Raw genomic sequence first — 14,655 nt, 5'->3', positions numbered from 1 at the left:
GGAAATCCCAGAGGACTGTACACCATGTGATCGGGAGATGTGTCTAAAATGCACCTCATTTATCCTCTCCTGGTGCTCCTGTTCACCATTCCAGCCACGCTACTTAGAATCTCCCCACTTGGAGAATCAGCACATTTAAACTTCTGTTTCACACATTTTGCAAATTGTGAGGAGGATGAACGGGAAGAGGGGGAACCAATGAGAGAAGAGTTGTAGGGGTTTGGACGGGCACATATCACTCTAATTTCCCATTAAGAATAAGAATTAAAGAAAGGCTCAGCCTGCCTCGCCGGAGCCAAAATAGGGCCTGAAGCAATCCTGCGGGTTTGAGGCCAGCTCACAAAAGAGCAACTTAAACAATGGAGCTCAGGGTCACTGCAATTCACAAACCTGCAGAGTTATAAATGAAAACTAACGTCCAAAAATATGTTGAGGTAAGGCAAAGAAGAGGATCTGAATGCAAGACAGAATTGCAAGAAACAGATTTCAAGAGATAGATTGGACTCGTCTTTAACGCACATGAAAAGCGGCAGAATTTCGACAATGATGCAGTTGGCCCAAAAGGGCGTATGCGTTTTTTCCTGATTATATCCAGGAAAAAACGCATACGCACTTTATGGGCAACGAAGCAAGCAAGCAATGCAAATGTGCACAACAAAGAAGTCTCACTTCCCACCGGTCAAAAGGGCCATCCTAAAAAATTGTAAAAACCAGAAATGCAGGACAGGCCATGGAGAACAGGGAGCCTTTATACGCTGATGGGCAGTGTGTGAACTGCCGAGAGCCACTCTGGAGAAGTGTATGGTGGTTCCTAAATCATCTAAAAAACAGAGCTACAGAGCATAGGACACTTCCAATCATGGGAGTATATCTAGGGAAGTCTAAAAATCAACAAGACACAAGCACACCACAGTTTAGGGCTACTCTGTTTACAAGAACCTCAACTTCAGTACACCTTAAATATCCCAGGAAAGAGAACAATGGATAAAGAAGATGTGGTACTTATGTACAATGGAATATCTCTTCACCATGAAATCAATGTAATAAGGCTAGTAGAAGGATAAAGAGTGGATTTAGGTCCGATAATACTACTTGAAATAAGTCAAACAGAAAAAGAAACATATCATAAGATATCACTTATAGAGGGAGGGTAAATATGGCTGCACAAGAAATGAATTACAGAACAGAACAGTGTCTCACATTTAGAAAACACACTTATGTCAGCTTAAGGGGAAAGGAGAGGTGGGGTGATGCATAAAACCAGAGTTTGAAATTAGCACAGATACCGTTCAATAAACCAAATAGGTATTAGACAAGATCTACACCTTGCTCAATGAACAGGCCTCAACACACCCTATACACCGCAGAGAAATATATCTGAGGAATAAGAATCTTAAAACCTATGTATTGATATATCTCCATAAGGGAATCAAATGTGTGCAGAGCGGCACAAACACAGCAGTGAAAAGGAGCTAAACCCCATTATAGAAATAAATTTTAAAAACAAAATGCTGAAACAATGAAAGAGAGAAAAATTCTTACAAAATTCGCTCAGGGGCTGTGATGCAACCTGGATTGACCACATATAAACCCACAGCTGGATAAGACATAAGGCTGGACACTTGGGGCTGACAGGATTGGTGAGCTTTGGTGAGCAACTGCCGAAAGTTTAATGCAATACTTCATGCTACTCAGTCCAAGGGTCCCAACACTCCAGGTTGAAGGGAATCTTCCTACAGCTAAACCATGCTTGGGAAACCCAGCGACTGGTATACCATATGATCGGGAAAGGTTTCTAAAACGCACCTCATTTTTCCTCTCCTGGGGCTCCGGATCGACATTCCAGCCGCTTTACTAACAACATCCCCACATGGAGTCAATGCCTTTAAGTTCTGGTATCGCACAGTCTGCAGTTAGTGCAGAGGATGAATGGGAATAGGGGGAACCAGTGAGAAACTAGCTGTAGCGGTTTCAATGGGCACATGTCACTCTAATATCACATCAGTAAGAAGAATTAACCAAAGGCACAGCAAGGTGCCCCAGAAGAAAAATAGGGCTTCAAGGAATCCTGTGGTTATGGGGCAAGACCACAAAAATAAGAGCTAAAAAATGGAGCTAAGGGCCACTGCAATTCAAAAACCTGCAGAGTTATAAAGGCCAACTATTTTTAAAAAATATATTGAGGTAAGGCTATGAAGAGGCATTGAAAGCAAGGCAGAATTGCAGGAAACCGATTTCAGGAGGTAGACTGGAATTGCATTGAAAGCATATGAAGAGAGTCAGAAACTCGACAATGATGCACTTGGCCAAAAAGGGCGTATGCGTTTTTTCCTGAATATATTCAGGAAAAAACGCATACGCACTTTTTGGCCAACCAAGCAAGCTTGCAAAGGAAATCTGCACTACAATGAAGTCTCACTTCCACCCGGTCAAAAGGGCCATCTGAAAAAAGTGTAAAATCCAGAAAGGCACAACAGGCCATGGAGAACTGGGAGCCTTCTTATGCTGATGGGCGGGATGTAAATTGCCAACAGCCACTCTGGAGAAGTGTATGGTGTTTCCTGAAACATCTAAAAAACAAAGCAACAGAGCCTAGGGCACTTCCACTTATGGTCCTATAGCTTAGGGAAATTAAAATCAAAAAGACACAGCCACCCCAAAGTTTGGGACGGCTCTGTTTACAAGACCTCGTTTACGGTACAAGTTCAATATCACAGAAAGTGAAAAATGGATAAAGAACTTGTGGTACTTACGTACAATGCAATATCACTCAGCAATGAAATCTATGTCATCAGGCCCGTAGCAGCATAATGAGTGGATTCAGGTATGATGATTCGAACTGAAATAAGTCACACAGAAAAGAAACATCATAAGGTATCACTAATACACAGAATGTGAACTTGGTTACACATGAACTGAATTACAAAACAGAACAGTGTCTCAAGTTTAGAAAACCAACTTACGCTTGCTTAAGGGGGAAGGTGAGTTGGGGTGCTGCATAAAACCAGAGATTGAAATGAGCACAGATAAAGTTCCTTAAGCCAAATATGGAATAGACAAGAGCTACTCCTTGCTCAACGAAATGGACTCAACACCCCATATTAAACGCCTAAGAATGTACCTGACTAGTAAGTATCTTAAAACCTATGGATTGCTATGTCTCCAAAAGAAAACCAAGCGTGTGTACAGGGGCATAAACGCAGCAGTGATAGGATTGGAGAGGTTCGGTGAGCAAATGAAGACCCTTTGAAGTCATATTGCATGGTACCCATTCCACGGGTCTCAACTCTCCAGGTTTAAGGTATTCATCCTTCAGCTAAAACATGCATGTGGAACCCAGAGTATGATCAACCATGTGAACGGGAGACGTGTTCAAATATGTCTCAGTTTTCCTCCCCTGGTACTCGGGTGCAACATTCCAGACGCTTTACTAACACTCTCCCGACTTGGAGAGTCAGTCCCTTTAACCTCCTGTTTGGCCCAGTATGCAATTTCAGCGGAAGATGTACAGGAATAGGGAGAACCAATGAGAGGCTAGCTGGAGCTGTCTGGACGGGCAAATTTAACTCTAATTTCCCACCAGGAAGAGGAATTAACCAAAGGCTCAGCATGCCGGGCCGGAACCAGATTAGGGCCTGAAGCCATCCTGCGGTGTTGCGGCCAGCTCAAAAGAAAGCGAGTTGAAGAAAGGAGCTCAGGGGCACTGTAATTCACAAACCTGCAGAGTTATAAATGACAGCTATCGTCCAAAAATAGACTGAAGTAAGGCTGCCAAGAGGACTTGAAAGCGGGGCAGAATTGCAGGAAACCGATTTCAGGAGGTAGACTGGAATTGCATTGAAAGCATAGGAAAAGAGGCAGAACGTCCACAATGATGCACTTGGCCAAAAAGGGCGTATGCGTTTTTTCCTGAATATATTCAGGAAAAAACGCATACGCCCTTTTTGGCCAACCAAGCAAGCTTGCAAAGGAAATCTGCACTACAATGAAGTCTCACTTCCCCCCGGTCAAAAGGGCCATCTGAAAAAAGTGTAAAATCCAGAAAGGCAGGACAGGCCATGGAGAACTGGGAGACTTGTTATGCTGATCGGCGGGATGAAAATTGCCAACAGACACTCGGGAGAAGTGTATGGTGTTTCCTGAAACATCTAAAAAACAAAGCAACAGAACCTAGGGCACTTCCACTTATGGTCCTATAGCTTAGGGAAATTAAAATCAAAAAGACACAGCCACCCCAAAGTTTGGAACGGCTCTGTTTACAAGAACCTGGTTTACAGTACAAGTTCAACATCGCAGAAAGTGAAAAATGGATAAAGAAGTTGTGGTATTTACTTACAAAGCAATATCACTCAGCAATGAAATCTGTGTCATCAGGCCCTTAGCATCACAATGAGTGGATTCAGTTATGATGATTCTAACTGAAATAAGTCACACAGAAAAAGAAACATCATAAGATATCAGTAATACACGGAATGTAAACTTGGCTACACAGGAACTGAATTACAGAACAGAACAGGGTCTCAAATTTAGAAAACCAACTTATGCTTGCTTAAGGGGAAAGGTGAGTTGGGGTGCTGCATAAAACCAGAGATTGAAATGAGCACAGATAAAGTTCCTTAAGCCAAATATGGAATAGACAAGAGCTACTCCTTGCTCAACGAAATGGACTCAACACCGCATATTAAACGCCTAAGAATATACCTGACTAGTAAGTATCTTAAAACCTATGGATTGCTATGTCTCCGAAAGAGAATCAAGCATGTGTACAGGGGCATAAACACAGCAGTGATAGGATTGGAGAGGTTCATGTGCAAATGAAGACCCTTTGAAGTCATATTGCATGGTACCCTTTCCACGGGTCTTAACTCTCCAGGTTTAAGGCATTCTTCCTTCAGCTAAAACATGCATGTGGAACCCAGAGTATGATCAACCATGTGAACGGGAGACGTGTTCAAATATGTCTCAGTTTTCCCCCCCTGGTACTCGGGTGCAACATTCCAGACGCTTTACTAACACACTCCCGTCTTGGAGTGTCAGTCCCTTTAACCTCCTGTTTGGCCCAGTTTGCAATTTCTGCGAAAGATGAACAGGAATAGCGAGAACCAATGAGAGCCTAGCTGGAGGTGTCTGGACGGGCAAATTTAACTCTCATTTCCCACCAGGAAGAGGAATTAACCAAAGGCTCAGCGTACCGTGCCGGAACCAGATTAGGGCCTGAAGCCATCCTGCGGTGTTGCGGCCAGCTCACAAGAAAGCGAGTTGAAGAAAGGAGCTCAGGGGCACTGTAATTCACAAACCTGCAGAGTTATAAATGACAGCTATCGCCCAAAAATAGACTGAAGTAAGGCTGCCAAGAGGACTTGAAAGCGGGGCAGAATTGCAGGAAAACGATTTCAGGAGGTAGACTGAAATTGCATTGAAAGCATAGGAAAAGAGGCAGAACGTCCACAATGATGCACTTGGCCAAAAAGGGCGTATGCGTTTTTTCCTGAATATATTCAGGAAAAAACGCATACGCCCTTTTTGGCCAAACAAGCAAGCTTGCAAAGGAAATCTGCACTACAATGAAGTCTCACTTCCCCCGGGTCAAAAGGGACATCTGAAAAATGTGTAAAATCCAGAAAGGCAGGACAGGCCATGGAGAACTGGGAGCCTTGTTATGCTGATGGGCGGGATGTAAATTGCCAACAGCCACTCTGGAGAAGTGTATGGTGTTTCCTGAAACATCTAAAAAACAAAGCAACAGAGCCTAGGGCACTGCCACTTATGGTCCTATAGCTTAGGGAAATTAAAATCAAAAAGACACAGCCACCCCAAAGTTTGGGACGCCTCTGTTTATAAGAACCTCGTTCACAGTACAAGTTCAACATCGCAGAAAGTGAAAAATGGATAAAGAAGTTGTGGTATTTACTTACAAAGCAATATCACTCAGCAATGAAATCTATGTCATCAGGCCCTTAGCAGCACAATGAGTGGTTTCAGGTATGATGATTCTAACTGAAATAAGTCACACAGAAAAAGAAACATCATAAGATATCAGTAATACACGGAATGTAAACTTGGCTACACAGGAACTGAATTACAGAACAGAACAGGGTCTCAAATTTAGAAAACCAAGTTATGCTTGCTTAAGGGTAAAGGTGAGTTGGGGTGCTGCATAAAACCAGAGATTGAAATGAGCACAGATAAAGTTACTTAAGTCAAATATGGAATAGACAAGAGCTACTCATTGCTCAACGAAATGGACTCAACACCGCATATTAAACGCGTAAGAATGTACCTGACTAGTAAGTATCGTAAAACCTATGGATTGCTATGTCTCCAAAAGAGAATCAAGCATGTGTACAGGGGCATAAACGCAGCAGTGATAGGATTGGAGAGGTTCGGTGAGCAAATGAAGACCCTTTGAAGTCATATTGCATGGTACCCATTTCACGGGTCTCAACTCTCCAGGTTTAAGGTATTCTTCCTTCAGCTAAAACATGCATGTGGATCTCAAGTATGATCAACCATGTGAACGGGAGACGTGTTCAAATATGTCTCAGTTTTCCTCCCCTGGTACTCGGGTGCAACATTCCAGATGCATAACTAACACTCTCCCCACTTGGAGAGTCAGCGCCTTTAACCTCTTGTTTGGCCCAGTTTGCAATTTCTGCGGAAGATGAACAGGAATAGCGAGAACCAATGAGAGGCTAGCTGGAGGTGTCTGGACGGGCAAATTTAACTCTCATTTCCCACCAGGAAGTGGAAATATCCAAAGGCTCAGTATGCCATGCCGGAACCAGATTAGGGCCTGAAGCCATCCTGCGGTGTTGCGGCCAGCTCAAAAGAAAGCGAGTTGAAGAAAGGAGCTCAGGGGCACTGTAATTCACAAACCTGCAGAGTTATAAATGACAGCTATCGTCCAAAAATAGACTGAAGTAAGGCTGCCAAGAGGACTTGAAAGCGGGGCAGAATTGCAGGAAACCGATTTCAGGAGGTAGACTGGAATTGCATTGAAAGCATAGGAAAAGAGGCAGAACGTCCACAATGATGCACTTGGCCAAAAAGGGCGTATGCGTTTTTTCCTGAATATATTCAGGAAAAAACGCATACGCCCTTTTTGGCCAACCAAGCAAGCTTGCAAAGGAAATCTGCACTACAATGAAGTCTCACTTCCCCCCGGTCAAAAGGGCCATCTGATAAAAGTGTAAAATCCAGAAAGGCAGGAAAGGCCATGGAGAACTGGGAGCCTTGTTATGCTGATGGGTAGGATGTAAATTGCCAATAAACACTCGGGAGAAGTGTATGGTGTTTCCTGAAACATCTAAAAAACAAAGCAACAGAGCCTAGGGCACTTCCACTTATGGTCCTATAGCTTAGGGAAATTAAAATCAAAAAGACACAGCCACCCCAAAGTTTGGGACGCCTCTGTTTATAAGAACCTCGTTCACAGTACAAGTTTAACATCGCAGAAAGTGAAAAATGGATAAAGAAGTTGTGGTATTTACTTACAAAGCAATATCACTCAGCAATGAAATCTATGTCATCAGGCCCTTAGCAGCACAATGAGTGGGTTCAGGTATGATGATTCTAAATGAAATAAGTCACACAGAAAAAGAAACATCATAAGATATCAGTAATACACGGAATGTAAACTTGGCTACACAGGAACTGAATTACAGAACAGAACAGGGTCTCAAATTTAGAAAACCAACTTATGCTTGCTTAAGGGTAAAGGTGAGTTGGGGTGCTGCATAAAACCAGAGATTGAAATGAGCACAGATAAAGTTCCTTAAGTCAAATATGGAATAGACAAGAGCTACTCCTTGCTGAACGAAATGGACTCAACACCACATATTAAACGCGTAAGAATGTACCTGACTAGTATGTATCGTAAAACCTATGGATTGCTATGTCTCCAAAAGAGAATCAAGCATGTGTACAGGGGCATAAACGCAGCAGTGATAGGATTGGAGAGGTTCGGTGAGCAAATGAAGACCCTTTGAAGTCATATTGCATGGTACCCATTCCACGGGTTTCAACTACCCAGGTTTAAGGTATTCTTCCTTCAGCTAAAACATGCATGTGGAACCCAAGTATGATCAACCATGTGAACGGGAGACGTGTTCAAATATGTCTCAGTTTTCCTCCCCTGGTACTCGGGTGCAACATTCCAGATGCTTTACTAACACTCTCCCCACTTGGAGAGTCAGCGCCTTTAACCTCCTGTTTGGCCCAGTTTGCAATTTCTGCGGAAGATGAACAGGAATAGCGAGAACCAATGAGAGGCTAGCTGGAGGTGTCTGGACGGGCAAATTTAACTCTCATTTCCCACCAGGAAGTGGAAATATCCAAAGGCTCAGTGTGCCGTGCCGGAACCAGATTAGGGCCTGAAGCCATCCTGCGGTGTTGCGGCCAGCTCAAAAGAAAGCGAGTTGAAGAAAGGAGCTCAGGGGCACTGTAATTCACAAACCTGCAGAGTTATAAATGACAGCTATCGTCCAAAAACAGACTGAAGTAAGGCTGCCAAGAGGACTTGAAAGCGGGGCAGAATTGCAGGAAACCGATTTCAGGAGGTAGACTGGAATTGCATTGAAAGCATAGGAAAAGAGGCAGAACGTCCACAATGATGCACTTGGCCAAAAAGGGCGTATGCGTTTTTTCCTGAATATATTCAGGAAAAAACGCATACGCCCTTTTTGGCCAACCAAGCAAGCTTGCAAAGGAAATCTGCACTACAATGAAGTCTCACTTCCCCCCGGTCAAAAGGGCCATCTGAAAAAAGTGTAAAATCCAGAAAGGCAGGACAGGCCATGGAGAACTGGGAGCCTTGTTATGCTGATGGGCGGGATGTAAATTGCCAACAGCCACTCTGGAGAAGTGTATGGTGTTTCCTGAAACATCTAAAAAACAAAGCAACAGAGCCTAGGGCACTTCCACTTATGGTCCTATAGCTTAGGGAAATTAATATCAAAAAGACACAGCAACCCCAAAATTTGGGACGGCTCTTTTTACAGGAATCTCTTCTCCGGCACAAGTTAAATATCCCAGAGAGCAAATAATGGATAAAGAAGTTGCGGTACTTCTGTACAACAGAATACCACTCAGCAATGAAATCTATGTCACCAGGCCCGTACCAGCATAATGAGTGGATTGAGGCACGATGATTCTAAGTGAAATAAGTCACACAGAAAAAGAAACATCATAAGGTATCACTAATACACGGAATGTGAACTTGGCTACACATGAACTGAATTACAAAACAGAACAGGGTCTCAAGTTTAGAAAACCAACTTATGCCTGCTTAAGGGTGAAGGTGAGTTGGGGTGCTGCATAAAAGCAGAGTTTGAAATTAGCACAGATACCGTTCCATAAGCCAAATATGTAATAGACAAGAGCTACCCCTTGCTCAACGAAATGGATTCAACAATGAGGTATCACCTCACACCTGGTAGAATAGGCATCATTGAAAATCTACAAACAAAAAATGCTGGAAAGGGTGTGGAGAAAAGGAACCCTCTTCCACTATTGTTGGGAATATAAATTGATACAGTCATTATGGAGAACAATATGGAATTTCTTAAGAAACTAACAATAGAATTACCATATGATACAGCAATCCCAGTACTGGACATATACCCAGACAAAACCATAAATCAAAAAGAGTCATTCACCGCAATGTTCATTGCATCACTATTTACAATATCGAGGTAATGGAAGCAACCTAAATGCCCACAGACAGACGAATGCATAAAGCTGTGGTACATATATAAAATGGAATATTACTAAGCCATGAAAAGGAATGAAATTGGGTCATTTGTAGAGACGTCGATGGATATAGAGACTGTCATACAGAGTGAAGTAAGTCAGAAGGAGAAAAACAAATCTTGTATATTCATGCATATATGTGGAACCTAGAAAAACTGTACAGATTAACCATTTTGCAAGGCATAAACAGAGCAACAGATGTAGACAACAAACGTATGGACAACAAGGGGGGAAAGCTGTTGGGGGGGTGGTGGTGGGAGGAGTTGAGAGACTGGGATTGGCATGTATACATTTATATGTATAAAATAGATAACCAATAAGAACCTGCTGTATAAAAATATAAAATAAAATTCAAAATTAAAAAGAAGTAAAATTTAAAAAATAAAACAGAAAAAACAATTATTCCCTGCACATACATGTATTTATATGAATAAATTATTTCCATGCTTATATCTGTAAATACAAAAAAGAGGAATAAAATCTACCTTGAACCAAAAACGAAAAAGAGAAAAAAAACACAGAACCCACCAGTTCCACAGAGGAAAACCGTATCAGGGCACTTGCTCCAGTTGTAAACAATTCTGAAGTTGGTCAGTGGTGGGGAATCGTCTCCCATTCAGCCAGCAGCCCCCACGCAACAAGCGTCCTCATTGCAAAGCTGGGGCACCGTGCCGAGGCATCTGTGAGTAAACGTGAGCTGAGCCCCAGGCCAGTTGCTGCTGAACTATTCCCACCCGTCCCAGGTAAAACACCTGAATATATACAAGGACTTGAAAGCCTAGAGGAAGGGCCATAGAGCCACACGAGTGACAGCATGCCAGCCGACTTGGTGCCTGCAGGCCAGCCAGGATGGTCCTGGCCCTGGGTGCTCTTCTGGAAGATTTCCATTTCCCTGCCTGAGATACCAGTCCTGTCCCTGCCCCCACTGCTTTTTTCCTTCCTCACCTCTGCCCAGGGAGAAATTCCAGCAGCAGGTATGGGTGACACATCCTCTTCTTTAGCAGGTGGCAGCCTGGCAACTGCTGCAGAAAGTCCAGCAGAGCCCCACTCACACTGGGCCACCCACAAAGCCGTGGCCTCTCACTCCCTCCCACCAGCCCAGCCCCGAGACTGCTGACAGGGCAGAGAAAATGGCGTCAGGCACGGCTGCAGGGGCTCTTGCTGCCTGGAGTGGTATTTATATTGATCTCAACCCAGGCACACCTGGGGAGGGCTGGCCGGCACGGTAAGGCTGCCCAGGTCAGCCAATCATCACCCCTCAGGGGCTCACAGTTGCAGAAAATGGAACTTGCTGAACCGGCCAGGTCCAAGGAACAGGTGTGGGCTCCTGAGAGTCAGGATAGACAAGGGGCTGCAGCTTTGGCTTGTTTTCTAATCATTTTATCTGGCCCATGAGTGGGAGACAACTTCAAGAAAACCCTCTCCTAATGAGAGGAACCCAGGAGTCAGGGAGAGGAGGGGTGGGTCGTGGTTGGAGACAGAGACCTGGTGCCCCGGGTGCAGTGGAAGTCTCTGGAAGACCAGGTGGAGGGAGGCCTCACGGAGTGATGCCCAGGGTCACAGACCTGTCGCAGCTGCTGTTTGTTAGTTCAAGTCCTGCTCTGAGGTGCTCTGTGTCAGCTCTGAGCGACAGGTGAGCTGGGGGTGCTCTGCAATGAGGGCTATGTGCACGGTTCCTGTGTGCCCAGCCCTGCCACGGTACCTGCAAGGGTAGCTCTGTATCCTGGGAGGGGCCTGACCACGAGAGCCCCGTGGGCTGGGGTGGGGGTGGGGTACCTGCCCAGGTGAGCTCCATATTCTGGGATTGGTCTGACCACGAGAGCCCCATGGGCTGCTGGGGACCTGGTAAAGGATGTCAGGACAGTCAGTGAAGCCACCGAGGATATACCTCCAGTTGCTCCTAATTCCTACACCCTGCTGGTCATTCTACCAACCACCAGGACATGGTATTCTGTATTAGTCTTCAATGATGCCTTCTTTTGTATTCCATTAGTCCCAGAGTCACAAGAAATTTTGGCTTGTGAGTGGCAGGACTCAACATACAACTAAAACAATACTTCCGGGCCGTCTGGCCCCAAGGGTGCAAAAATTCCCACACCATCTTTGGGGAAAGCTTAGCTAAAGACCTAAAAGTTCTACCTCTGGAAAAGGAAACCCTCCTTCAATATGCAGACGACATTCTGATCACCAGCCCTACTAAGGAGGCCTCTGAACTACCAAGCCAATAAAGGATAGAAGTTGTCCAAGAAAAAGCTCAAATATCACAGACTGTGGTGACCTGCCTGGGCTTCATTCTCACAGAAGGTCAGAGAAGCCCATCCCAGGAAAGGGAAGAAACCATTTTCAGCCTTACCCCTTTCTAAAACTAGAAGACAGCTTAGGGGTTCCTGGGGAGGCCAGGGTTTGCTGCTTCTGGATCCCTAACTACAGTCTACTAGCTGGGCCTCTATATGAAACACTGAAAGGAAAAGATGATGATCCTTTTGAATAGAATCCAGAAGTGGCCTTTCAAGAATGGAAAGAGCAGTCAATTCAGACCCTTGCCCTGGAACTCCCTAATTTAGCTAAACCCTTTGATCTTTACAATCCCGGTGAAAGGTGAATCGCCATTGGAGAATTAGTGCAAAAACTGGGACCACTTGAAATGGAACAATGCAAGAATGCCATCCAGGTAGGATAAACTACGGTCACTAAGGGGCTTGGCCCACTGCCACATCTGGCCAAGATACTGGCGGTATCTAAAAACCTGGAAATCAGCAGCCCAAAAGGCCACCTCCCTCCTAAGGGAAAAGGACCCCACGTGGTGATCCTAACCACCAACCATGCCCTGAAGTTGCAGGGTTCGCTCCGTGGGCACACTGACCTCGAGTGAGGAGGCCCTCCAACTCCAACATCCAGAGAGATAACCGGGGGCAACAGGGCACCATGACGACTCGTGTGAACATCACTTGACCTGGAGTTTCTCTCATAAAACAACAAGAGTGTGTCCCAAAAGAGTAGACTACTGCTTGCAGGACTTACTGCACCCAGAGGGGAGCTAATAATCTTGGTGGGGGAACAGTATACCACACTGTCACCATAGAAAAGCCTACAGACACCGTGATGATGGTGGCCAATAAGACCGGCTGGACTCCTGTTTACTTCAAAAGGCTGTTGACTCAGTAGCCATCATGGTCCTTGGTCACCACTGACCCTGGACTGTCTGGGAGTTGAGCGGGCAGGGCTCTGACACCTGGTGCTGTTTGTACGTTAATTCAGGGGCCTAATTGAAGAAAGCGCAGACTACTGGTCAGAGCATCTAGGCTGGCAGAGACGGTCAGCCTAAGGTGGCCGAACAAATGTGGGGCGGGGTGAAACCGGCCCCCACAGCGTCTCTGCACATCTCTTTCCTGGACCCTTAAAGGTCATTAGAATCTATAACACTTCCAATGCTGGTGCTCAGGTGGACGAGCAGGGAGGCAGGGGTCCTGGGGACAATCAACGTCACCGGGAGGCTGCTGGGGAGAAGCTCTGACCCTCGCCCCAGGGTATGAGGGCTCCCAACTCAGCACTCAGCAGTTACAGAAGAAGGGTCTGCACCCTCAGCACTCCAAGAATGAGGAACGGGACAAAAGGCAGAGGAGGGGTTTGTCCCCAGCAAAGCCCATTAAAAATCCCTGGGAGATAAAAATAGAATCTGGGCAATAAAGTCAAGTCTAACCTTTTTTATCCTTTGTGCTTTGTCTAATTTCACGTGCTCCTAGGGTCCCGCATGCAGAGGTTCCACACCCGGCACTTCAGACCAGATTTCCTAGTGCAGAATGGCTGGGTCGACACCTCAGCTCCTGGGGCCCAGTGCAGACTCCACGATATAGAGCCTGAGCTACAGCCAACCCGGCCCTCGAGAGCTCCGCCGCCTCCCTCCCTCCCACTGACTCTCACAGGATCTCTACACAGCAGCCCAGCCCACAGCCCACGGGGTAGTGCATGCTCTCACCTCTCCATTCTCTGATCAAAATATAAAGTTTCCTTTGCTTGTGAACCAAACTCAGTCTCGATCTGTTGGCCCCAATGACACTGGGCAGGGGGACACTTGTTGGGGTCCACTCTGGAGGATCAGTAACAGAAATTGAGACTATTGTAACCTCAATGAACAGATGTGTGAGCCAAACTGTAGTTAACATAGAACAGTGTATAAGGCTCGGGTAAAATAAGATGTTTTTAACACTTCCATTTGATATTTCCATCACTTTTTATAAGCAAGTTCAGTGAAAAGGTTTGTCTTATTTGTCAGGTCAATATTAGAGAAACGAAGTGATTTCTTTCCAAGGATGTACAGCTAATAATCTTGGTTAAACCTTCAATCTTGTTTTAAATGCTTTTCCATTGAAAATGATACCTCTCTTTCAGCTCCCCCATTTCTGAGAAGTATAAAATCTTATAATTTATTATTACCAAAGGGGAAAGGTGGGAGGAGGGATAAATTAACAGTTTGGAATGAACACATACACACTGCTATGTATAAAATAGATCATCAACAAGGAACTACTGTATAGCACAGGGAACTACACTCAACATTTTGCAATAACCTATAAGGGGAAATAATCTGAAAAAGAATAGATATTTTTATTGACATCATCTATCAATGACAGTTAAAGTGTAGCCTAAGGGAAGCTGGTGGTGAGTGCTTCTGACCCTGAAGACTTCAATCATCTAAAGTTTGGACTCTGCCTACTTCCCAAGGCCCTTAATGAACATATGTGTAGCTGTAGCTTAAAAAATTCCCCAGTTTGGGTTTCGGGGAGACACTGATTTTGAAAAAGCCCTGGTGTTCTCCTTACATGAATGGGACTCTTCCTACTGCTAAAACATGTCTGTCACACCCAGAGGATGGTATACCGTCTGATCGGGAAGAGTTTGGAAAAG

General features: G+C 44.9%; 1 long non-coding RNA gene across 2 annotated transcripts in view; it reads right to left on the bottom strand.

The window, feature by feature from the left end:
- Positions 1-7,504: 7,504 nt before the first annotated feature.
- The window catches only part of LOC307181137, a 3,028,377-nt gene continuing 3,021,226 nt past the window's right edge, over positions 7,505-14,655 (bottom strand). Inside the window, exon 14 of one of the 2 annotated variants that reach the window (XR_013825990.1) lies at positions 7,505-7,572. This is a non-coding gene — a long non-coding RNA (uncharacterized lncRNA). The remainder of the gene's footprint in view (positions 7,573-14,655) is intronic. The other variant, XR_013825991.1, reaches the window with a different exon arrangement.

Source organism: Stenella coeruleoalba, assembly GCF_951394435.1.
Source record: "Stenella coeruleoalba genome assembly, contig: scaffold_39, whole genome shotgun sequence".
Taxonomy (NCBI): Eukaryota; Metazoa; Chordata; class Mammalia; order Artiodactyla; family Delphinidae; genus Stenella; species Stenella coeruleoalba.
This window is presented reverse-complemented; position numbering and strand designations above follow the sequence as displayed.